General features: G+C 44.3%; 1 long non-coding RNA gene across 7 annotated transcripts in view; it reads left to right on the forward strand.

Annotated features, from left to right (window-relative positions):
- Nucleotides 1–6053, forward strand: part of LOC118013448 — a 71480-nt gene extending 65427 nt beyond the window's left edge. For all 7 annotated transcript variants that reach the window (XR_004680027.1, XR_004680029.1, XR_004680026.1 and 4 more), the window contains one exon: nucleotides 5286–6053. This is a non-coding gene — a long non-coding RNA (uncharacterized LOC118013448). The remainder of the gene's footprint in view (nucleotides 1–5285) is intronic.
- Nucleotides 6054–26597: the final 20544 nt, after the last annotated feature.

Consider the following 26597-nt stretch of genomic DNA (forward strand, 5'->3'; position numbering starts at 1 on the left):
GCCGCCTGCCCGCGCACGCTGGGGACCAGTGAGAATGTTGCAGTGCTGACCAGTTGCCGTGGGCTGGCTTTGGTGGGGGAGGGGGCAGAGCAGGCGGAGTTTCATTAGAATCGGGTGGGACTCAAGCGTTTGTGAAGTCTTCCGTTTCCCGGGGTTGGGGGCCTGGGGGCAGGGGGACCAGGTGGCAGTTACAGTTGTAAGGCTAGAACTGTGTTAGTGGTTTCTCCTTCGTGCCCACGCGGCTTGCTGGGAAGAAGTCAGACCGCACAGTGTGAGCTCCGTCTTCGGTGTCCTCTCTGTGAGGGGCTGGTAAGCAACGATGTGGCCACAAAGTGGGGAGTGGGTAAGGGAGATGGGGGGTGAGGAGGCACAGGTGGGCGGCGACTGTTCAGGCTTCGGAGTCAGACAGATGCGGTTGACCTTGGACTCGGCTACTCCCTGATTTTGTGACAGAGGCAGGGCTTTGGACTCCTCGTGGCTGAAACTGGAGCAGTTATTGTAGCCAGGGCTCTTTTCACTGGAAGCTAGCTCCGGGTAAAAGAGGTACCAACCACCAGAAGATAGAAACATGTCAGTGTCCTGGAAGGACCAGAGCCTTGTAGCGCTGGGCTGTACAGGGATTCCACCAGAAGGACAGGAGAGCAGTTCCCTCTGCCCCTGTCTGCTCTCCCCCACCCGGCTTTCCCTGGTGTCTTCCGCACGTGGCATCAGGTGGCTCCCCACGTGGCTACATCTGTGTGATTGTCCAACTTCAGTGTCCCTTAATGTTTCTTAGCATAGATTTCTGAAATAGAGGCCTGTGGACCCAGCTCAATTTTTTGAGGCAAGCCACACATTTCAGAGGTTCTGGACAAGCCTGGATGAGCCAGCCGTGGCCCCGCAGGCCACCTCACCTGGTCCGGTGAGCGGAGGCCAGAGCGTGTGTGGCGAGGTGGTCCTAATGGTCCAGAAGGAGGCAAGGCCTGGATATGAAGCATGTATGAACTTTAACCAGAAGGGCTGATGTGTCCCTGCTGGGTTTGCTTTTCTATCCTCCGGGATGGTTATTTCATGCCTGCCCTTTCCTCCAGCCTACCTCCCAACTCCTCAGACTTCTCCCATTTCACGCAGAAAGTCCAACCTCTCATTCCTACTGCACAGTACAGACCTGTCTCCTCCTGTCCCATCTTCTTCGCCTGCCACCCGTTGGATTCGAGGTTGTGCCTTTGCGTCTCTCCAGGGCAAAGCGGCCCTTCTGGGCCCTCCGCTTGCTCGCCCAGATGTCCCCATGTTTTCAGCGTCAGTTCCTGTCCCGCCTGCGCACAGGCTTCCCGCGTGACCTCAGACCAGTTGTCCAGGCCGGTGCTGGTCAGGGTGCCGGCCTGGAGCCGTGTATCACGAGTCCTCCTGGGATTCGGGAGCTTGCGCCAGGATGCCGGGCAGCTGTGCACGACGCCTCAGTCCCGCTGACTGTTCTTCATGGCAGAACATTGTCGGCGAGGGAAGCGGAGTGTTCACTTGCCTTCTAGCACAGGCTTCTCTCAGAGGAGCAAGAGTTTGTGGACGACGCTGTAGTCGCCCTAGTCTGAACCCTCCCCTCTCGCTCCGCCGAGGTCACTCATGTCCGACCTTCACGTTGCCAACACCAGCAGAGGCTCTCAGGAGCATTGGGAAGCAGTGCCCTTCTTGACTCTCATGGTCACCAGGACTTTCTGTTCTGCTTCTCCCCTTCACTTGCCTCTTCTCTGCAAGCTTCTTCGCTTGCTCGTCCCCTACCCGCCCTCCGACCGTCCCGTGCTGCGGGGGCCCAGCCGAGCCCGTTTCTCCGTCTGCCTTGCCTTCCGTGAGCTCACCTTGTCCAAGAGGTGATGACTTCCGAATATAGATTTGCAGCCCTGAACGAGCTCCTGACTCGTTGCTCCAGCCGCCTCCTTGATATTTCCATGGCGATGTCCAGTAGGCATCCTCGCCCATGGATCGGTGTGAGCCGAGCACTTACTGTTCTTTCTCAAGTCTGCCCCTTCTCCCTCAGCTCGTGAGGCAGGATCACCACCCAGCCAGCTGCTCAAGCTCCCAACTTTAGGTTCGCCTCCTATGATTTCTGTCAGCTGTGCCCCCAAAGTATGGCCCGACTGCACCCTCCTCCGGGTCACCACTCCCTCTCCCAGACGGAACCATCCCCCTCGCACCCCGGCCTGCTCCAGGAGCCTCCCTTTTCATTCCCCCATGCCCTGCTGTCCACAGGCCAGCTCGAGGGAGCTTTTGAAAGCCCGTGCCTCCCTGTGTGAAGGCCTTCAGGACCTCGTGCTGCTCTTGGAATAAAAACGTGGCTCCTTACTGTGGCCTCTGAGCCCCCGGATGACCTGGCCTCTGCCCTCTCCAGGTCCATCCCACACTCTCCTCCTGGTTCCTTCCACTCCTGCTGTTCTCTCCCACTTTTGTCCCCCCTGGCCCCCTTCCTTCTCCTCCGGTGTCATCTCAGAGATGTTGTCCCTGATTCTTGGGCCCTGGGGAGAGCATGGGGCTGTGGCTTGAGGCCCACGGCATAGGTGAGTGAAAGCAGGGAGGCTGCCCACTGTAGCCTAGCGGAGGGCCCAGAAGTCAGGCCTGCATGTGCATCCTTCACATCCTGACCAGACCTGTATTGTCCCCAGCAACTTGAGGCTTTTTTCCTAAGCCTCCAGGAACTTCTGAATGCATCTCGCAGACGTCAAGAGCTGGTCACCACGGAGGCTGCTGCCCTGAGAGCTAAGGTGGGGGTGCAGACAGCCGCTGAAGGAGCAGGCCCAAAGTCAGGGCCCGCGCTGTGAGCCAGAGCTGCCGGGGCCCTCGCCACCCCGGGCTCCGGGGCTGCCTGCCCGTGCCCGGCCCTGTGAGGGGTCCTGCGAGCGGCAACAGCGGCCCCTCCATTTTTCATAGACCGACAGGCCATTAACTCCACGGGGTAAGAGCTGCAGATCAGAGGGCGGCTAATGCTTGTGTCTTTGTAAACAGTTTTGTGAGGCCATGTCGGGGACGGAGGGACTGTGGTTGCAGAGCCGGCAGGGGATGCTGCCCCTGCTGATGCTGCTTACGGACTGCGTGACCCATGACAGCACAGTTCTTCTCCTGCCCCTTGGTCTCCTCACCTCTCAAACGGGGATATTAAGGCTGTTCCATCCGGCAGCTAAGAGGCACTGAGTGCCTTGTCCACGCCACGCGCCGCGTTACAGGTTCTTGTCTCGTCCTCAGCACGTCCGCTGAGGGGCACGCCGCCGTGCTTAGCCCCTCCCAGGGGGTAGCCGGGGCGTAGAGAAGCTCAGGGAGGCTGCCCGGGGTGGCGGGCAGGTGAGCTGTGGGGAGAGGAAGCCGGCTCTGCCTGGCTCGCGGCCTGTCCTGCGCCCCCGTGGGCGGCCAGAGCACCGTGGACGTGGGCCCTTTCCAGTGCGCACGGTCAGCCTCTGCGACAGAAGCTGCTCAGATTGTTCAGCTGATGACAGTGGGGCCCGGTGAGGCGAAGGGACCTGCCTGCAGCCGTTCAGCCGGTCAGTGGGATGTCCTGGGTTTGACCCCAGGTCCGTCTGAGTGTTCTGGGAAAGACTCGGAAAGGAGAACTGGTAAAGCAGGGATTCCTACACTTGTCAGGTGGCAAGAGAGTACTAGTGAGTATTTTTAAAAGCCTAATGGAAATTGTACACTTGCCAAAATAGGGCTGCCCTGAACTTTAATATTTGCCTTTGGCTGGCCTTATGCCATCCCAGTGCACGAAAATTGGTCATCTTGCACCATAAGAAACTCTACCCAATGTGGCTAATACAGACAAAAATCCCGGGTCCACATGTGATGAGAGGACTGGTAGGAGATGAACATCCCTCTGCCAACAGTTAGGTCTCATACAAGACCTCTTCTGTCTCAGAAGCCCCTTTCCAGATTCTGCCATTTAACATGGTCACTTAGGTGTAAATGCCATCTTCCTCATCAGCATGGTGACAGGCCACCCACTGCCCTGGGACAAAACTGCACACACAAGATCGTGTTACAAAAGTCCCTTTGTTCGAAGAGTACTGCCCCCCTGCCTCTGAGAGCATCTAACTCCGCGCTAGTCCCGGGATACCGTGATGGATGGATGTCTTTTTTGTCCAGTACCCAGCCGCCACCTCTTGGCCGTGTTTAGAAAACATTCCACCTACTGTAGAGACTCAGAGGCTGGGCTGGGGGCATCCCGAGTCTGATGCACACGGGAGCTGGTGGCGCAGAGAAGCCAGGCGCTCGGCAGTTCATCCCGGACAGTGACCGCGGTGGCATCAGGGACCGCGGTGGGGGCCTCAGCACCTCGTGCTCCAGTGGCAGGGTCTGGGTGGTGACATGGTGTGAGTTGGCCTCTGGTTATGGCCGCGCCGGCTCCCTCGTCCTGCTCATTTCCTGAGCCTGGTCCTCTGGCCGTTCTGGGGACCCTGAGAGGCGCCAGACACCTTCTCAATCTCATTGTCAGCCAAAGAGCTAAAAATCCGACTTGTCTGGAGCTATTGCTCCAGACGAGGTTTTGTAACAGGTTTGTAATTCATTCCCAGGCCCCTGACAGCAGACTTCACCACCTGAGCACCTCCTCAGGGCACAGAATGTACCAGAATCCTAGTTTGAGTGGGCGGCCGGACCGCAGGCTCAGCTAGTCTCTGTTGTCTGTCTGACCCAGATCTCCACTCTGCTGCAACCCACGGGGCACCCCCAGACCGTGGGCGCCGTGAGGGTGGGACGGAGTGCTCCACCTCGTCCCCAGCTCCTCGAGCAGTGCCCGGCACACGGGAGGTGCTCAGGAAGGTGTGATGGATGGGTGAACCAGTGCCGAGACGGAGAAGCCCGTGCCTCCGGGCTCTCTCTAGCCACAGGGAGGCTGAGCTGGCCTGTGATCAGGCCCAGGGCTTGGGCAAGACGGAGTCATGTGCCTGGAGTCCGCAGGTGGCCTGCAGCTGGCCACTGAAGCCTGGCTGGGGAGGCTGCGGCACTCAGAACAGTGAGGGGAGCAGGTGCCCCTCTCCTCTGAGTGGAGACCACGTGCTTTCCAGGCCTTCCATGTCACACGTGCACAGAGACCCTAAGTGAGCAGGCTGGAGACCCACTCCCCGTTCACCGAGGGCGCTGGAGCCCCAGGGTACATCCCACTCACCGCCACACCTGCTAGATAGAGGGGCTGACATCTGTTGCATGGGCCCTACTGTTCCTCGCCCCCCCGCCCCTGTCTTCTGAGCTGTAGGTTAGCAGTTGCCTTTCACTTCATAGTTTCTTTTCCCTTTTCCCCCGTTCATTTTTAATCATCGTTCTCTCCCCAGGAGGTTTAGCACCTTGACCACAGGAGCGTGGCCCTTCCTTCCAAACCCTCTCCAGACGTACCCTCCCAGCATTACTCGGGAAAGATGCGGCAGCTCAAAGGCAAGCCCAAGAAGGAGACGTCCAAGGACAAGAAGGAGCGGAAGCAGGCCATGCAGGAGGCCCGGCAGCAGATTACCACGGTGGTGCTACCCACGCTGGCTGTGGTTGTGCTCCTGATCGTGGTGTTCGTGTATGTGGCCACGCGCCCCACCGTCACCGAGTGAGCGCAGGGGGCAGACTCCCCCAGCAGGGAGCCAAAGCCCGGGAGGGGGAAAGCGAAAGAAAAATGGCTTTCGTATTCAGAGATTTTTCCTGATGCTGAGCTCTAAGCTGGAGCACCCTGTCTTCTCTGGTCTTTGACTTGATTAAAGTTTCTCCAATTTCCCTGGGAGGGAATAGGGAACGTTTTATCAGTGAATGTGCCATACACCTTATGGTCCACTTCATGTGCCTTTCAGACTTCAAAGCAGTGTGTGTGTGTGTTTCTTTTTCACTCCTGAAATCGATAATGTAGCTCCACCTGGTGAGAGGAGGAATCTTCTGGGTCATGAATCAGTTGGAATCAGTGTTCACCCCATCCCCATTGTTTAGAACATGACTCTTTGCCTACATGTGGTTCACGATTTCCAAAGGGACTGTATTTCTTCTCTGTGCTTAATGTGATTTGAAATATGTCGACTCAAAAGTGAAATATTTATTTTTTGAATAAAGGAGATAACAGCCTTAAACTGGGTGTTTATCTTGCTTTGCCAGGAGGTGGCCTTGCTCTGAGGGAAGTGCAAGGAGATGCTGGGCACCCTCTCCGGGAGGCCGTGTCCCTCTTCTCTCCCCGCCACCGCCCCCCCCCCCCCCAACCTTCTCTACCTCCTCTCTGCTCCCTGCTTGAATCACTTCCAGGATGGCTTTTGCTTTTTGTCTGGATCGGTTGAAGATTGAGAGACTCTTGAGAGGGGGAAGACAGGGTGCACTAATTGGTCTGTTTGAGCGAAGGAAGAGTTCTAATTGGAATATGACTACAAGTGCTTTTTACACCAGTTAGAAACAGCAACGGGGAAGTGGTCCTGGAGGGAAAGGTCAGGCTCGGTTCTGTTCCCGCTGAAAGGATGCAAATTGTTTGCAGTCCAGCTGAGTTTTTGATGCAAATTGGCCCTGCCAGAAAGGTTCTGCATTGTATTCTGAGGGCATTGTGAGCCTGGCCCTGGTTCCCGAGGGAGTGACCCCTTTTTGGAAGTCAGATTCATGATGACTATTGTGAGGGTGTTGGTCCGCCCATCATTGCTGATTACAGAGAGGTTTGTGGGGAGAGAAGTGCTTTTCTAATCACGGTGGCTACATGACTTGCTCACTGATGGCTCAGGCGGTTACTGGGGCCATAGGGCCTCTTGGAGCGAGTTTCTCAGGAAGACGAAGCAGCTGTTGGAAGGAAGGACCCCAACTGATGCCCTGCATTCCTGGGCCTCAGTGGGGCTGACAGAGCTCCGTGGGCCCCTCTGTGAGAGCTGGTCTCAGAGGGAGATGCTGCATGGCCTTGGGCCCACTCAGGTGCCCGTGGCCCTGGGGAAGAGATTTACTAAAATATTTATCAAATGCAGAGGCTGCTAGCCTATAATGTTTCTTAAGTTTCTATTTTTCTCTCCCTTGTTCGGTTCTCTTCCGAGCCCCAGTGTTTGTGGTCTGGGAAAGGCTGAAGGCCATGGCCTCAGGGACCTGCTCATTCAGGTGCAGAGCAAAAAGGAGGCATTCCTGTTCTTCACAGCGGCCGCAGGGCCACTGAGATGCGGAGCTATGCCCCCTTCTGTCCCAAGAGTGGCTGTTGGGGCTGGTGCAAGGAATGCCCATCCACTCCGCTAGAAAGAGTCCGGGCCATGTGTTGCGTGATCGCCTGGTCTGTGTTTAGTTCCCAGCCTACGCTCAGAACAGTGGAAGCCCACCGAGTCTCAGTTTCCCTGTCCGTAAATAACTGGTCAAGTCACTTCTCGGGAAGTGGGCCATCTAGTAGAAAACGGGGCTGATCGAGCAAACCTGGGTCTTTATGCAGGTTTTGCTGCCAGAACCCCTCTTGAGTCCACTACCTCACGTGAAAGTGGAGGTTATCTTGCCTCATAGGGTTGATGGGAGGAATCAATTGCAACAGTAAATTTGTAAAGCCAGGTCCGGCTCTTGGGACATAGTGGCTACTCTATGAATAGTAATGGTAGCTCAGCATTTTACACATATTAACTCACATATTTCTCATACAGCCCTAGGAGGTAGGTACTGTTAGTACTCAGTTGTACAGATGAGTAAACTGAGGCAGGCCAAGAAACTTGTCAGTATCTGATAACAAGTAAGTGGAGAAGCCGAGGTTTGTTTGTTTTTATTTTTATACTTTTGTTATGGGCAATTTCAAGCATATATAAAAATAGAATAATACGACACACCTCATGGAGCTATTGACCAGTTTCTGTAAGCCAGCACATGGCCACTCTTGTTCATCCATCTCTGCTGCCCCCACCCCCAGCCATCCTCTCGTGCACACACACATTGGGTCGTTTTGCAGCAAGACAGCACGTGAGATTAAGGTTCAGACAGTCTGGCTCCAGCATCCATGCTCTTCATCATTAAGATCTATTATCTCTTAATAAATACTGATTTCCTTCTCACCACTCTCGCCGTCTAAAGAAGCCTTTCCTGCCCAGGTATGTGTGAACAGTCCTTACTGGACAGTGGTCATGAACTGCCTCGGACGCCATCTTAGGCCATGAGTTCGGCTTTGTCCACTTGGTACCTAACAGCCCGCTCAGTCTCTCATGTGTTGCTTGCTGGGCCAGGACCCTCAACCCCGTAGCATTCCAGGAGAAATATCTGTTTTGTGGGTTCCTTATTACAACATCTTGGCATTCTTGCCAAGGACATTTGGGGTATGGTGTGAGAAGAGCGTGTGCTCTGGGAACTCATAACTCAGCCACTTTCTAGTCAGATAACCTCAGTCAGGTCCCATAACCTGAGCTGCAGTTAACCCACATAGATCAAGTAAGGTTCATTTTACTATGTGGAGGCTGTTGGGAGGATGAATAGGAAAAAGGCATGACATCGCTCCTGAAACGTTGTAGATGCTCAGTAAGTGGCCATTCCTTTCCTTCTTGTCAAACTTCACAGAACGTACATCAAGGCCTGCCTCCCAAGGCTCTCCTTGCCGGGCTGACACAACACCATCCACTGTGTAACAGATCCTTTAGGTGCTCCTGGCTCTTATTTTCACTCACTGTTTTCCTCTTTGTTGTCTGTCAGGGGGCCTAGTGAATTTGATCTGGATTTTCAAGAGAAGGCAATTACCAGACAGGCTTGGTGAAAGTAGGCTGAAAATGGACTTTTAAAAACGTTAACACAACTTTGATGTGAACCACCTCCTGGCCAGGAGGAGATGCCAATTTACTGCGGGTAGAATTTAACAATTCCCAGGGTAAATAGTACTCCCATGTGGGTGCCCCAGTAATGATGTGAGACACCAGCTTTCACATTATTCCAAGTTATTCAGCAGCTTCAAGGCAAAACTGAATGATTTATTAGGAGTTTCACAGAAAGTCATGCTGGGGTTTGAAGAGCAAATTCCCAAAGAGGAATTGGGTTAGAAACAGGAATAGAAACCGTTGTCATTGGTTTAAAAGGTGTCACTTGATGTGTTTTAAAAAATCATGATGCGAAGATGTATTTGTGTTTCTCCTGGTTCTGAAGCTACCAGCTTTCGCTCCTTGCCTGACAGTTCAAGCAGAGCAGCCCACACCTTTCCTCCATGCCTCCTTCATGAGGAAATAGGAAGTGTGCTGTCAGACTCACCTGTACTTTGGAGATGGGGACACCCGCCGCAGCGTTGTTAGGAAGATGGACGGGATGATCGTCCTTCCCTTTCCCCCACAAAGGATCTCACATCATTTTTTACCTGTTGGAGGCAGAAAAAGAAGGCAATCTCTTAGAACTGTGGCTCTTAGATTTCTTTTTGGAAATCTACCATCATATCATATGTGCGTGTATGTATTTGTGTGTGTGTGTATTCCTTTGTAGCCCTGTATAGAAAATGTCCCATGTGGTCTGTCCTCCTAAAGATGTCTGCCTTACTTTTTTTTTTTTTCCAATGAGATTTATTTTTTTATTATGTTAGACACCATACAGTACATCATTAGTTTTTGATGTAGTGTTCCATGAGTCATTGTTTGCGTGTAACACCCAGTGCTCCACGCAATACGTGCCCTCCTTAATACCCATCACTGGGCTAACCCATCCCCCCACCCTCCTCCCCTCTAGAACCCTCATTTTGTTTCTCGGAGTTCATAGTCTCTCATGCTTCGTCTCCCCCCTCCAATTTCCCCCCCTTCATTTTCCCCTTCTTTCTCCTAATGTCTTCCTTGCTATCCCTTATGTTCCACAAATAAGTGAAACCATATGATAATTGACTTTCTCTGCTTGACTTATTTCACTTAGCATAATCTCCTCCAGTCCCAACCATGTTGATGCAAAAGTTGGGTATTCATCCTTTCTGATGGCTGAGTAATATTCCATTGTACATATGGACCACATCTTCTTTATCCATTCGTCTATTGAAGTGTCTGCCTTACCTTGAATGCAATTTTTGACCCTAGGAGCCATCTCTAATTCTGTGTTCTCTACAGTATTTGCCACAGACTTGGTTAAGCATGAATAAATGAGGTACAGAATCTTAAGATCAAGGAAATATATGAGTAGTTTCCTCATGACTCTCTCAGGATATCTGTACTCAAATTGGGTGAGGGTTTACACGTCCTCTGGATTCTTGTCCCAGTTTCCCTCAGGCTTCCAAGATCAAGGAAGAGCACTTATGTCTGTAGGATTCGCCTCACCCGCTCTATCAGGCCTAATTTTTCTTATGGGGCTTTGAGCAGTTTAGTAGCCAGTCTGTCCTCTTCTATTCTGAGTATTTTCTCATTATTCTACAAGGAAAATGTCTCCGACTTCAGTGTATTTCAGTTGGGTCATCTGTATTATCTCCCTGCCTGCCAGTCCTCTGGAAAGGAGCCAGTCTTTTCAAAAAGCTTTTAATCCCTTAAGCTGTTGAGTAATAATTTAAGGAAAGTAGACCAGAGTGAGCATTGGGATGCTCAGTACTGCCATGGGTAAGGATCTCTCTCCTTCCCTTGTTGTTGACTTCCTCATTATTATATGCAGGCTGTCTATCTTTGAACCTTCCTAGGAAAGACACCTATCTCCACCTGTGAATATTCCTTTTCCAACTGAAACAAAGCACAGCTGTCCACACACTGATCACCTCAATTCTTTGAGAAAGCATATTAAGCCTTTTGGGATTAGGCCTAACTCACAAGGCACCAACTCATGTGGACTGGAGTAAATGCATAAAGCCCATCGTGGACTCCTTTTGCGAGGCCCTCCATCTTGAAATACCTCTGACTCTAGCTGCATTACTGGCTCAGTTGAAGTTCTTCCCATCCATTCATCTACCCAGATTTTCTAGAAACATTGAAATTCCCAGTCCTCTCAGACTGGCCATAGCAGCAATTTTAACATTAGCTAAACAGTTATAAAATGAGCATGCCATAAGGGGCAAAGGCTGACATATACTAGGAACGTAATAATAAATGATATGATCATGGATATGTATGTTGCCAACAACATAGCTTCAAAATAGATAAAGCAAGTGACAATGGACACACTAGAAATAGATCAACAGTTTTAGTTGCAGATTTTAATATACACCTTTCAGAAATGGATGAACCAGCTGAAAAGAGCAAAGATAGAAGATTTGAATGATAAAATTAATCATCTTGATCTAGTAGATAAATACAGATCTTTTCACTCAACAGAGAATGAATATTTTTTAAGAGCACACATGGAACATTAATAAAAATTGGCTTAAAATTTTTCAAATTTGATGAAAAATATGAACCCACAGATTCAGGAAGTTCAACACTCCAAGCAAGATAAACACACAAAAAACCACACCTAGGCACCTCAAGGTCAGATGCTGAGAACCAAAAGTGAATTGTTACAGAGGTAGAAATCAGCCCTCAGATGTCTCCTCTCTTGCGTTTAGCACTAGAAGATTGATGCTGACAAAATTCTCAGGAGGAAAAAGCGCTACCCAAACTACTTTTGTGTTTTCCTTTGTATATTCATTTAGCAAATATTTATAGTACAACTAGGTGCCAGGTACTGTTCTGGGCATTGAAATACACCAATGAACAAAACAGACACATATTCCTGACCAGTCTCCATTCCAGTAAGAGAATGTATCAAACTACCACTTCTGCGTGTATGTAATGCACACAAACATGGGAAAATTAAGGAATATATCTCTCATGACCATTTTGTGAAAAAGCTATAAGAAGATAAAGTCCAAACAATCAGGAGATAAATGGAGGAACTACAGCAGAAGAATTTGCTGTAAGGCGAAGAAGGATTAAGTGTGGAAGTTATGGATACAAAAACACTGTAACAGAAGTTGGAGGTAGGAGGAGAAGGTAAGAAGTGGCATAAGTATTCTGAATTCCTGCTCTCATTAGGAGTAAAAATTATTTCAAGTTTATAATTTAAAGTATAAGGGTAAGTACTGAAAGAATAAGTAGAAATAATATAATCAGCTAATTTAGTGGAAGGGGGAGTATGAAGAAGTAAAAGCATACTATTATTTTGTCATATTTATTTATTATTTATTTATTTATGTTTGAGAGAGAAAAGCATGAGCAGGCAAGGGGCAGAGGGAGAGAGAGAGAATCTTAAGCAGGCTCCACACACAGCATGGAGCCCAACACAGGGCTCAATCTCATGACCCTGAGATCATGACCTAGCCAAAATCAATTGTCTGATGCTTAATCAACTGAGCCATCCAGGTGCCCTGTCATCATTTTTATATGGCGTCATTAGATAGACACTAATGAAAAGGAGATTAATAAATAAAGGTAACCACTTAAAGGTAAGACGAAATAAAAACCTTTAAAATGATCGAACACATACATGAGCAAAGGAAGTTAAGTCACATACTGGAAATTATTTTAAAGCATCGATGGAAATATAAAGTAAAATATGATGACAGAAACAAAATCAAAGAGCTGTCTCTGTAAATATAAGTGGCCTGGATATACTTAGAGAAAAAGTCTCAAATAGGATTATAAGGAAAACCCAAGTATTCATCATATAAAAAAGATATACTTTAAAGTGATTTGAGACCACTGAAACTAGAAGGATGGGCAAAAAGTAGATTAGTGATACATGCAGAAAATGACAATATGGTTAACAGTGCTGGGAGGAGAATTTATAGCCTTAAATATTTGTACCAAGAAACAGGAGAACATGAAATTGTCTAGGAAACTAGAAGAAAGCAGTATTCACACCTCACTGTTAAAGTTGAATGGGAGCAAAAAGCATAGAAGAGATAAGAATGATAGAGTATATAATTCAAGATGGAGATCTAAAAATTATGAATATGTACAAGTTTTTCTTTTTTATAACAATTTCCATATATATGTATATATATATTGTTTTAAAATTGCAGTTAGCCATACAGTGTAATATTAGTTTCAGATGTACAATTTAGTGATTCATCCTTTCCATACACCACCCGGTGCTCATCACAGTAAGTACTCTCCTTAATACCCCTCCCCCACCCCCTCCCTCCATCCATCAACCCTCAGTCTGTTCTCTATCATTAACAGTCTCATGGTTTGCCTCCCTCTCTTTTTTCCCTTCCTCTATGTTCATCTGTTTTGTTTCTTAAACCCCGCATATGAGTGAAATCAATGGTTTTTGTCTTTCTCTGACTTATTTCGCTTAGCATAATACACTCTAGCTCTATTCATGTTGTTGCAAATGGCAGATTTTATTCTTTTGGATGGCTCTGTAATATTCCATTGTACATAAATACCACATCTTCTTTATCCATTCATCAGCTCATGGACATTTGGGCTCTTTCCATAGTCTGGCTATTGTTGATAATGCTGTTCTAAATATTGGGGTGCATATACTCCTTTGAATCAGTATCTTTGTATCCTTTGGGTAAATACCTAGTAGTGCAATTACTGGGTGGTAGGGTAGTTTTATTTTTAACTTTTTGAGGAACCTCCATACTGTCTTCCACGGTGGCTGCACCAGGTAAAATGTTCAAGTTTTTCTTAACAGAAATTACGAGAAGTACAAGGGGTGACAGACAGAAACATACTAGTAAGTGGAGACTTTTGTTCACCATTTTCAGCCCATGACAGAGCAAGTGAATAAAAGATAAAGTTTAGAAGACCCACACATAATAAAATAACTCTGACTCTTATATATCAAATTCTTGGCTTTTTTTTTAAGTTTCAGAAACATTTATAAAAATTGTGTTACTTATTTACTTATTTAATGTTTATCTACTTCCTCTAAATCATGAGCTCAATGAAATGGGAAAGGAACTTGTCTTGTTAACCCTATTTTCTCAGGAGCTAACAGAGGTGACCAGTAAATATTTTCAAATAAGTGAGAGAACACTTGGTTCACAAAAGAAAAATACAAATGGCCAGCAAGTCCAAGGGGGGAAAAAGTGCAACTTTATAAACAAAGGTATTTCTGTTTAAATAATATTAGAATACCATCTTACCTGTCAAAATGGCAAAACTTAACATGCTCTAAATCCTTGCTTTCTACATAAATGCAAACCTCGATAATGTGTCAACCCTGCAAAATGTCAAGCAGAATAGATAACAGAAGTAGTTCTTTGCAGTTCCTAATCCCCTCATGCAAACATCCTAGGTGAGCCGTGACCTTGAGGAAGTGTCCTCCTTGTGTTATGTCATATTCTAACTTTTCCCTTATTTCAGTGGGTGGCATAGCCTGAGGCAGGATGCATATCATCCTGATAGGCCCACAACAGAGGCTGAGCCACTCCCGAACAGCCCCCAGGAGCCCTGTGCTTAGCTGTTCTTGCCCCTCACCGTCAGTCTGCCCCACTCTGAAGCTCTCCCCCAGTGGAGCATCTCCCCAGGCTGGCATTTAGCTTATGGCTGACATGTAAATTTGCTACCTGGAACTCAGAGGATATTTCCATAAAGCTATAAATGTACATATTTCTAGAAAGGTCTATAGAGAACTGGTTCAATCTCCTATCTCTTCCTGCAGCACCCTCATAGATTCTGATTAAGTATCTAAGATTAGGACTCCAGCCTGCAGTTGGAGAAGATGGGCCCCAAATATTGGTATTAATAAAACAAAAAAAGCAGGAGAAAAAAGGATTTTGAAGAAAATTCCACATCCAAATAAGGATATCTTACTGCACTTCCTCCTTCAAGTTCCGCTTAGGATTTGACCCCCTGCCTTCTAGTCTAACCACGTGCAGTAATGGTAAGAACTAATCTCAGCTACGTCCAGTGTGATGATTTGAGTCCATGTGCCCGAAATACCATGGGTTGGGGCATATGCCCACATCCCAGTTCTTCACTGGGTAAGAATGATGACAAGCCCAGATGTCATGCTAAACCCTTACAACCACATGAGTCCCTGATGCGTTGGCTCAGACTATGATTATTTGAATAAAGACCTCTGGTTAATGATGGTGAGCTAAGCACCTGCTCCCTCCTGATGGTAAAACAATGAAGGAAAACGGAATTCCCCGGATGAAGAGAAAGTGAGCAGAGTTAAGAAGAACTACACCTGGTAAGACGGAAAGCAAATGGTTGTGTGGTAACTGGCTTAGCAGACCTGAGCTCATGATGCTGATAGGAAAGCACGAACAGAGGCTTTTGAAGACCAGATCCAGAGGAGGTTACAGACCCACTGTTGTATCCCTTTCAGGTTAGGAGTGGCAGTGGACGCCTCCCTCCAGAAAACCACTACAGTAGTTACAAGAACTAATGACTGAAAACACATTTTTTAAGACCTCTGGTTGTGCTTAGATCTCTAAAGTTTTAGCATCTAAAACACCACTAAATGAACATGTATAGGGTTTCTTGGTGTTTGCATTAAACTCAATTAACTACTACAGCCTGTGGGTCAAATCCAGCCTGCCATCTGTTTTTGAACAGATGGAGAGCTAAGAATAGCTACTTTTTTTTTTTAAATTAAACTTTCTATTGAGAGATAATTGTAGATTCAAATGCAGTTGTAAGAAGTAATACAGAGAGAGCCTGTGAACACTTTACCTGTGTCCCCCCAACATTACCTTTTCCAAACCTGTAGCGCGGAATCCTAGGACAACCAGCATACAGATGTTGGCACAGTCACGATACAGGTCAGCAGGATGCTCACGGGCTCCGTTTATAGCCACACCTGCTTCCTTTCTGGCCCTGCTCCCTCCTCGCACCAGGGCAACCGCTAATCTGGTTTTGTCATTTTGTCATTTCAAGAAAGTTTTGCTATATAACAAAATATAACCATTTGGGATTGGCTATTTTTTTGCTCAGCATAATTCCCTGGAGAGTCCTCTAGGTTTTGTATGAATCAGTTGGTTTTTTTATTGCTGGCTGCTATTCCATGGTTTGGATTACCCCGTTTTTTTAGAATTGTTTTTATTTTTTATAATAAAAAAAAGAATTGTTTTTTAATAGCATTTAGTTACATTGTTTATAGTGGCATGGATTTATAGAAGATGTTTAAGATTGGTTGGTAACTTAGTCTTAATTAGATTTTCTTTTAAAATTGAGGCTAGGAGAACTAGTTATGAGTTAAAGAATATTTCAGGGGACTCCTGGGTGGCTCAGTTGGTTAAACATCTGCCTTCTGCTCAGGTCATGATCCTGAGGTCCTGGGATCAAGCCCCACATTGGGCTCCCTGCTCAGCGGGGAGCCTGCTTCTCCCTCTCCCTCTGCTGCTCCCCCTGCTCATGCTCTCTCTCAAATAAATGAATAAAACCTTTAAAAAAAAAAGAATATTTCAGGATACCATGTTGGCTATAAACTCAAAAGCTACACCGATATCAATTCTATAAACAGCAAATACGAATGTAACTTATTTAAGCCTATTAGTTCACATTTCAAAAAAGCACCCTCATTTTTTATTGTTTTTAAAGATTTTATTTATTTATTTGACAGAGACAAAGCGAGAGAGGGAACACAAGCAGGGGGAGCAGCAGAGGGAGAGGGAGAAGCAGGCTTCCCGCTGAGCAGGGAGCCTGATGCGGGGCTCGATCCCAGGACCCTGGGATCATGACCTGAGCCGAAGGCAGACGCTTAATGACTGAGCCGCCCAGGCGCCCCACACCCTCATTTTTTAAAGCCGAATATTATAAGTGGTTCTTGAAAGTCTATTGTGGACATGATAATACTGAGTCCAACTAGTTGGGGGCTTTAGGGTGAATTTATGTGACCATCCAATTCAGAGTCTCATTTAGAGTTAAAAATCAAACTGTGTTAACAAAAAAAGTTACAGAGGCGCCTGGGTGGCTCCGTTGGTTAAGCGTCTGCCTTTGGCCCAGGTCATGATCCCAGGGTCCTGGGATTGAGCCCTGAATCAGGCTCCCTGCTCAGCGGGAAGCCTGCTTCTCCCTCTGTCCCTCCCCCCGCTCGTGCTCTCTCTCTCTCTCAAATAAATAAAAACTTCAAAAACAACAACAACAAAGTTACAATCACAGGTATAGCATCATCAGTTCCTTAGAGAACCCAACTCCCAAAGCTCTCATCATCCCATTATCCTCCCGTTTTGCTTTCACTTACCCGTACCCTTCTTGTAAAGAAGCACAAAATATACAAGTTCACCAAAATTCTGAAAGTCCCAGTTTGTGCCACACTGAATGATAGGAGCTTTGGCATTTGACATTACAAAGTCACTTTTCAGTGAAATACTTTCTCCACTCTGGGTCAAGGCGAGGGAAGACGGGAAGAATAAGACTGCCAAGTGCAGTCTCGAGCTGCGAGCTACCCAGACAGTGGTGTGCGCACCCCCAAGGCGCCCTTCGCGGGGCTGCAATATGCGCTGCTCAGCCCCGACCCAAAGTCCTTAGGAAGAGAGGGTCCCGGGAGGGCAATGCCCACTGCAGCTCCAGGCTGACTTGAAGCGGGGCTCTGCACTAGCAATTGCCTTTTCTCTCTGCCCAGTTCTGCCAAGACCAGTTCGTAATTTTCTTTTCCCTTTGTCCAGTGCTGCCAAGATTCCAACTCTGTTTTTGCTTTGAAAATCTTTTCCAGCTTCTAGAAGCTGCCTGAGTTCCTGGGCTCCGTGGTCCCCTTTCTCCACCTTCGCAGCCAGCGACACTGCATCTCTCTGCTCCCGCTGCTGCAGCCATTTCTCTCCCCTGGACTTCGTTTTGCACTTATTGCTTTAATCACTCACCGGCGGAAGGACATCTGTGTTGTTTCCAGTTTGGGGTTATTATGAAAAAAGCTGCTATGAACACTCATGGCTAGGTGTGTGTGTGTGTGTGTGTGTGAACATAAGTCTTCACTTCCCTGGGATTGATGCCAGGGAGTGCAATTGCTACATCATACGGTAGCTGCCAAACTGTTTTCCAAAGTAGCGGCACCACTTCACATTCCTACCAGCAGTGTGATCCAATTTCTCTGTGTTCTTGCCAGCATTTCATGTTGTCACTATTTTTTAATTTTTAATTCTGATAGATGTGTAGTGATATCTTATTGTGGTTTTAATTTGCATTTCCCTAATGGCCGATAATGTTGAACATCCTTTTATGTGCCTATTTGCAGTCTGTATACATTCTCTTCAATGAAATGTGTCTTCATGTCTTTCACCCATATTCTAATTGGATTTTTTGCTGTTGAGTCTGGAGAACTTTTCATACATTCTACATGTTCTTTTTCAGATATGTGGTTTGCAAATATTTTCTCCCAGTAGCTTTTTTTTTCCTTTAAAGTATGTATTTTATTTAGAGAGTGAGAGTGTGGGCAGGGGGAGGGGCAGAGGCAGAGGGAGAAGGAGAGGGAGAGAAGCAGACTGCCCTCTGAGCACCAAGCCCCAAGCAGGGCTCAATCTCATGACCCTGAGATCCTGACCTGAGCCCAAATCGAGTCGGTTGCTTAACCTAACCCACTGAGCCACCCAGGCCCTCCAGGTTTTTTTTTTTTCCTTAACAGGGCCCTTAGTGGAGCAAATGTTTTTAATTTTGATGACTTCTAATTTATCAATTTTTCCTTTTATGGATTGTGCTTTTCCTTCATGTGTAGGAACTCTTATAGGTCCCATAGCTTTTCTCCTATGTTTTTGTCCTAAAAATTTTATAGTTTTACATTTAAGCCCATCATCCATTTTTGTATGATTTTACAATTTGTTAATTACTAAAAAAAAAAAGTTGATTTTTGTATAAAGTATGAGACTTAACATGTCTTATGTCTTGCTTACTTTTCCTATATATTTAGTCTTCAAATTGGATAGACTGAATTTTCTTTACTCTTTTTCGTAATTGCTTTAGTTATTCTAGTTCATTTGCCTTTCCATATAAATTTTAGAATAATCTTGTCTAAGTCTACCAAAAAAATTTTGCTGATATTTTGACAGGACTGTGTAAACCTATATATTGATTTTGGGAAAACTGAGATCGTTCCTATGAGTCTTCCAATCCGTCATTATAACTCTCATTTATTTAAATCTTCTTTCACTTCTTTCTCAGTGTTCCAGTATACAAGTCCTGCATGTGTTTTGTTAGATTTACACCTACTTTCATTTATTTGAATGCTTGTAAATAATATTATATTTTTAACTTCAATGGCCACGTGTTCATTGCTGGTATATAGAAATAACAATTGATTTCTGTATGTTTCTCTTGTGTCCTACAAGCTTGCTGACCTCACCTCTTACTCCTAAGACTTCTTTTGTAGATTTCTTGGGACTTTCTACAGACAATCATGTCATCTGCAAATAGGGAAAGTTTTGTTCCTTCGTTTCTGATCTGGATACCTTTTTTCTTTTCTTCACTTATCGCACTGACTAGAACTTCCAGCACTGTGTTCGTAAAAGTGGTGAGAACGGACATACTTGCTGTGGTCCTGAGCGTTCTTTCACCTTTAAGTAAAATATTATCCATAGGTTTTTTTTGGTAAATGTTATTTATCAAGTTGAGAAAGTTTCCTTCTATTACTATTTTTCTGAGTTTTTTAGATCATGAAATGGTGTTTAATTTTGTCAATGTTATTTCTTCATTAGTCGATACGAACATAGGATTTTTCTTCCTTAGTCTTCGTATGTCTTTAGGCAGATTACACTGATTTTTGAATATTGAAACAGGCTTGAATCCCTGGAATAAATCTTAATCACGGTGTATAATTCCTTTTATATAGTACTGAATTCTATTTGCGAATCTTTTGTTAAGGATTTTTACATCTATATTCTCAAGGGATCCTGGCCTGTACTTTTTGATACTGTCTTTGTCTAGTTTGGGGATCATGGTAATGTTAGCTTATGAAATAATTGGGAAATTTTCTATTTTCTGGTAAAGATTGTGTAGAATTTGTGCTAATTCTTATTCAAACTTTTATTAGAATTTTCTAGTGAAAACACGTGGGCCTGGAGATTTCTTTTTTGATAGTTTTAAAATTATGAACTCGGTTTCCTCAACAGTTTTAGGGTTATTCAAGTGATCTATTTGATATTGGTGGGTTGTGGCAGTTTGTGTTTTTCAGGGACTTTGTCCATTTGAACTAAGTTGTCACATAAATATTTGTGTTCGCAGCATTCATAATAGTGTTGTTCACAGCATTCCCTTATTATCCTTTTGATTTCTGCAGAGTTTCAGTATGTCTCCTGTTTCATTCCTGATATTGGTAATTTGTGTCTTCCTTTTTTTTTTTTCCTTTGTCAGTCTTGCTAGAGATTTATCAGTTTTATTGATTTTTTAAAAAAAGAATCAGCTCTTTGTTTCCCTGATTTTTTTTACTGTTTTTCTGCTTTCAGTTTTATTGATTTATGCTCTTATCATTTTTATTTCCTTCCTTCTGCCTCCTTTGGATTTATTTTGTTCTTTTTGTTCTAGATGCTTGAGAGAGGAGCTTAGATGATTGATTTGAGACTTTTTCTCTTTCCTAATGTGTTCATTTAGTCTATAAATTTCCCTCTTGTCATTGCTTTAGCTGTTTTGCACAAATTTTATGTTACATTTAATTTCCATTCAAATGGTTCTGTATATTTTTTTAAATTTCCCTTGAGACTTCCCTTTTGGCCCATTGATTATTTAGAATGTTGTTTAGTTTTCAACTGTTTGGAGATTTTCCTGTTATTGATTTTTAGTTCTTTTTTTTCCTATTTTTTATTTTCTAGTTTCTTTCTGTTATTAATATCTAGTTTGATTCTAGTGGGAGAATATACTGTCTATTATTTTGTTTCTTTTAAATTTGTTGAGGTTTGTTTGATGACTCATGTTGTGACCTTGGCATACGTTGTGAAGGCACTTTGGAAGAATATGTATTCTGCTTGGTGGTGTCATTCATTCATTCATCTATCCATCCATTTAGTTAGTTAGTTTATAGAACTTCCTTAATTCTAATGGTGACCAGTTTTCTTAGTTTTCCTTCATCTGAGAATGTCTTGATTTCCTCTTCATTCCTGAAGGATATTTTCACTGGGTATAATATTCTGGGTTAATGGTTCTTTCTTTCAGCACTTGAAAATATTATGCCATTTACTTCTGGTCTGATGTTTTCTGATTAGAAATCTGGTTTAATTAAAATTGTTTTCTCTTTATAGATATGGTATTATTTCTTTCTTCCTGCTTCCAATATTTTTTCTTTGTTTTTAGTTTTTGGAAGTTCGACTATACTATGTCATAATGTAGATTTCCTTGGGTTTATCCTGTTTGGGGTTTGCTCAGCTTTGGGGGAAGTTTTCAGGCATTATTTCTATGGGCACTTTTTTAACCCTGCCCTTTCTTCTTCTTTCAATACTCCAGTGATACAATTGTTAGGTCTTTTGTTATAGTTTTACACATTTCTGAGATTTTTTTTCTGTTGACTTTTTTTTTTTCCATTCTATTTTCTTTCTGTTCAAATTGGGTGATTCCTATTGTTCATTGATTTTTTTCCTCTGTCTCCTCCATTCTACTTTAGAGCCCATCCACCCAGTTTTTGTTTGATACTGTATTTCTCAGTTCTAAGACCTCCATTTGGTTTCACTTTATATCTTCCATTTCTTTGCTGAAATTTCCTATATTTTCATTTTTCCAAACATGTTTCTAATTGCTTACTGAGTCATTTTATGATGGCTACTTTAAATCTTTGCCAGATAACTCTAACATCTCTGTCATCTTGCTGTTGTCCTCTATTGATTGTCTTTTCTCAAGTTGAGGTCTTTCTGATTCTTGATATAAGTGAGTTTAGATTGAAACTTGTATGTTGGGGCACTATATTGTGAGACTCTGGATTTTACTTAAATGCTATATTTTGGTAGGCCTGTCCTCACAACTTTTGAGCAGAGAAATGGGGTAGAGCATCATTGCTTCCAGATGTAGTGAAAGTCCAGGTGTTGACTCAGGCTCTGTTAATCGCCGGGGAGAGGGCTTCCTTATCATTGCTGAGTGGGGTGGGAGTTCTGGCTCCCCAGTAGTCTTTTGCTGATACTACCTGGTTGGGAGGGGTAAGGGAGCCTCATTACTGCCTCTTACATGGACTCCAGTGACACTGTTGGGGAAGGGTGGCCTCATTACCACTGAGGCATGGTGAGTATCCTGACTCTCCATGTCCTCCACTGGTATCACCCTACTGGGGAGGGGTAGGGTTGCTTTGTTGCTGCTTCATGGGGGCTCCCCATGTAGTCTCCACTGAAACTGCTGAGGGGGATCCCTCATCACCTGCTGGCAGGGATGGAAGTTCTGCCACCTTACTCAACCTTCTCTGACACCCTGGTAGAGGGTTTGGGACAAGGGTGGAAATCTAGGCTCTCTGTCTACATTTGCTTGTGGAGGTGAGAGTGGGACCAGTTTTTTCTGGGGTGTTTGGCTAAATTAGAGTGATTATTATATTTTTTAAAGATTTTATTTATTCATTTGAGAGAGAGAGACATTACAAGCTGGGGGAGCAGCAGTGGGAGAGGGAGAAGCAGACTCCCCACGGAGCAGGGAGCCCAATGCAGGGATTGATCCCAAGACCCTGGGATCATGACCTGAGCTTGAAGGCAGATGCTTACCTGACTGAGTCACCCAGGTGCCCCAGAGTGATTATTGTATAAAAGGTTTTTGCCCTGCTAGGCTGACTCTTTTCTTTTACTTAGAGAGAACAGGCTTTGCTGGAGCTTTTTTGTGTCCCTTGCCATTTCAAGATTGTCAGCTTTCTCAGCTCCAAGTTTGGGATTTATGAGTGTATTAGTTTGCTAGGGATCATATAGCAAAGTACTATAAACTGGGTGGCTTAAACGACAGACTCAAAATTTTGGGTGCCTTATCCATCTAGCATAATATCCTCAATGAAATAAATGCATAGTTTCCAAAATGAAGCAATTATGTTTGGCCATTAAATCCTATTTTTTTTTTTTAAGATTTTACCTATTTATTTGACAGAGACACAGCGAGAGAGGGAACACAAGCAGGGGGCAGTGGGAGAGGGAGAAGCAGGCTCCCCGCCAAGCAGGGAGCCCGATGCGGGACTCGATCCAGGGACTCCAGGATCATGACCTGAGCCGAAGGCAGTCGCTTAACCAACTGAGCCACCCAGGCGCCCAATCCTATATTTTCTTAAGTACTCATATTTTTAATATTAAAAATAGTGACATTACTCTGTATATGTTTCTCAAGCTCTGAGATGTTCTTGACTCATGTTTGTTTTTTTAAACCACTGTGTTGAGATATGATTGACATAGAAAGTGCTGTACATATTTAATGTATATAATTTGATGAATTTGAGGATAAGTATATGTCCATGAAACCATCATCACTACCTATGTCATAAACATATTCACTTCCAAAAGTTTTCTCTCATCTTATTTTTGATGATTATTTTCAGAGATTTATGTGTAGGTATATGTATGGGTATGTGTATACACTGCATACATATACTTACATACACACATACACACACATACGTATGTATTCCCCAAATTCTTGGGTTCAACTCTTGTTGATATAAAAACCTTTGGTTATAAATTAAACTTTGTATGTAGCAAACTCTGTATTTGAAGCCAAAGAGCTGTTTTAGTTTGGTTACTCATAATTTTATCCATCAAAATCATTTGGGAATGACTCATCAAATAATTTATCTCAGCCAAGAGATATGTTTGGATATTGTTTGAGCTCAAACAATACTGACTTTTGGGAGATATTCCTCAAGCTGATGAAAATGAAGAATTTCAAAGCTATAATGTTTTCAGAAACAAACAAAACCCCAAAGAGATCATACCAAATGGGGAGAATGTTAGCTCAGTTATTTTATATTCTATCATTTTAATGTATCAAATTCTCTGATGAAGACAGATCTATTGTGCATACCTCAAGTACAACATAGCATAGTCTTAGTATTGGCCCTTTGGCCTCATCTTATATAATAATTTTTTAAGCAGTTCACCATATCTTTTAGGTAGTTCACCATAAAAGACATATTTTTAAAAAGATTTATTTATGAAGCAGGGGAAATCGGAGGGGTAGACGAACCATGAGAGACGATGGACTCTGAAAAACAAACAGGGTTCTAGAGGGGAGGGGGTGGGAGGATGGGTTAGCCTGGTGGTGGGTATTGAGGAGGGCACGTTCTGCATGGAGCACTGGGTGTTATGCACAAACAATGAATCATGGAACACTTCATCTAAAACTAATGATGTAATGTATGGGGATTAACATAAGAATAAAAATAAAAGATTTATTTATTTGAGAGAGAGAGAGAAAGAGCACAAGTGTGGGGGAGAAGAGGCAAAAAGGGAGGGAGAGAATCCTTAAGCAGATACCCTGCCAAGCGTGGAGACTGAGGCGGGGCTCAATCTCAGGACCCTGAGATCATTACCTGAGCCAAAATCAAGAGTTGTCTGCTTAACTGACTGAGCTGCCCAGGCGCCACCATCACAGAAGACATATTGGCGAAATAAATGAAAAACTGAATTATTTTGTGTGAAGCACACAGAGCTAAATAAATTTTATCTCTGATGGGTTCTTCCATATCATTTCTGTGTTTAGGAAGTCACACATCAGGCTCTTGTGACCCCGCAGAAGTCTTGATTATCAGTTGTCAACTGTCAGTGTCAAAATAAGTGTGGTTTCCTCTAACCACTTAGGTCCTAGGGCATTTTGTTTCCCCCCTCCTTGGCAGGCAAGGGACGAAGATATTCTGTTTAAATTGTTAAGTGCAGCATCTATCCTTGGGTGCCTTCCCAAGAGGGCTTCCCTATGAGCATCATCCTGGAACTCCTAAGGCAGCAATTCTCTTATGAAGATGGTAATTCTCACCAAGTTGAGATTCAGTATAGATCAATTTGGAGAGAATTGTCATTTCAACCCCCCTATCAAAATCCCAGCAGCCCTATTTTTGCAAAAATCAGGAAACTGACAAACTAATCCTAAAACTTATGTGGAAATACAAAGGGCCCAGAACAAACAAAACAATCTTGTAGGGGCAACTGCATGGCTCAGTCGGTTAAGCGTCTGCCTTCGGCTCAGGTCATGATCTCAGGGTCCTGGGATCCAGCCCCGCATCGGGCTCCCTGCTCAGCGGGGAATCTGCTTCTCCCTCTGCCCCTCCCCCTGCTCGTGCTCTCTCTTTCTCTTTCTCTCCCTCTCTTTCAAATAAATAAATAAAATCTTAAAAAAAAAAATCTTGTAAGTTGGAGGATTTACAGTTTTCAATATCAAAACTTACTACAAAGCCACCATAATTAAGACTATATAGTACAGGCCTAAGGATAGACATACAGATCAATGGAACAGAATTAAGAGTCCAGAATATATTATTCTCTGTGTGTGTTCCTTATATTTGTATTTACAGTCAACTGAGTTTTCAACAAAAGTACCAAGACAATTTGATGGGGGAAAGAATAATCTTTTCAACAAATGCTGCTGGGACAATGGTATACCCTCATTTGAAAAGATGGGTCTAGGGGTGCCTGGGTGACTCAGTCAGTTAAGCGGTTGCCTTCAGCTCAGGTCATGACCTCAAGGTAGTGGGATCAAGTGTCACGTGGGGCTCCGCGCTCAGCGGGGAGCCTGCTTCTCCCTCTGCCTACTTGTGCTCTATCTAGACGAATCTAGACTCTTACACCATACAAAAATATTAACTCAAAATAGACCACAAACCTGATGTAAAACTTAAAATTGGAAAACTTTCAGAAGAAAATATAGGAGAAAATATTTGTGATCTTGGGTTGGGCAAAGATTTCTCAAATACAATGCCAAAAGCACAATCCGTAAAAAAAAAACATGAATTGTACTACCTCAAAGTAAAAAACTTTTGTGCTTCAAAGACACCATTAAGAAAATGAAAAGATAAGCCACAGACTCAGAGAAAATCTACGCAAATCTGATAAAGGACTTAAATCCAAAATATATGAAGAGTTCTTATAATTTTATAAGAAGAGAAATAATTATAAGATGGACAAAAGATTTGAATAGACATTTCACCAAAAAATATGAATGGTTAATAAGCACACAAAAAGATGCGCAACATGATTAGTCATTAGGGAAATGTAAATTAAAACTAGAATGCACTTCACACACACTGAAATGACTATAATCAAAGACAAGAACAAGTATGGGAGGGGATATGGGGACTTGGAATCCTTCTAATTGCTAGTGGAAATGTAAAATAGTACAGCTACTTAGGAAAACAATTTGACAGTTTCTCTTAAAAGTTAAAAATGAATATACCATGTGACTCAGAAATTCTCCTCCCAGGAATCGACTCAACAGAAACGAAAATATGTCCACACACAGACTTGGAGGTAAATGTTCATAACAGCTTTATTTAGAATAGCCCCAAACTGGAAAGAACAAATGTCCATCAATGGGTGAAGTGGATAAACAAAATATGGTTTATTCATACAACTGAATACCAGGCAGCAATAAAAAAAGAACAAAATACTGATGCATGCTAAAATATGAACCACAAAAAAAATACTAAATGAGAGAAGCCAGATGCAAACACCCACATATTATATGAATCCATTTATAGGAAATGTTCAGGTAAGTGTCAGAGACAGCAGGTGGGCGGCTGCCTGGGGTTGGGCGTGGGGAGAGGGGATGACTGCAAATGGGCACAGGGATCTTTCTGGAGTGATGGAAATGTTCTCAAATTGGGTTGTGGTAGTCACTGCACAACTTTGTAAATTTAGTGAAATATCACTGAATTATACCCTTGCAAACAAGTGAACTTTAAGGCATGTAAATTATTTCTTAATAAAACTAATGATGAAATAAGTTTAATTTATATTA

The sequence above is a fragment of the Mirounga leonina genome, unplaced genomic scaffold (genome assembly GCF_011800145.1).
Source record: "Mirounga leonina isolate KUSES-001 unplaced genomic scaffold, KU_Mleo_1.0 Mir_153, whole genome shotgun sequence".
NCBI lineage: Eukaryota > Metazoa > Chordata > Mammalia > Carnivora > Phocidae > Mirounga > Mirounga leonina.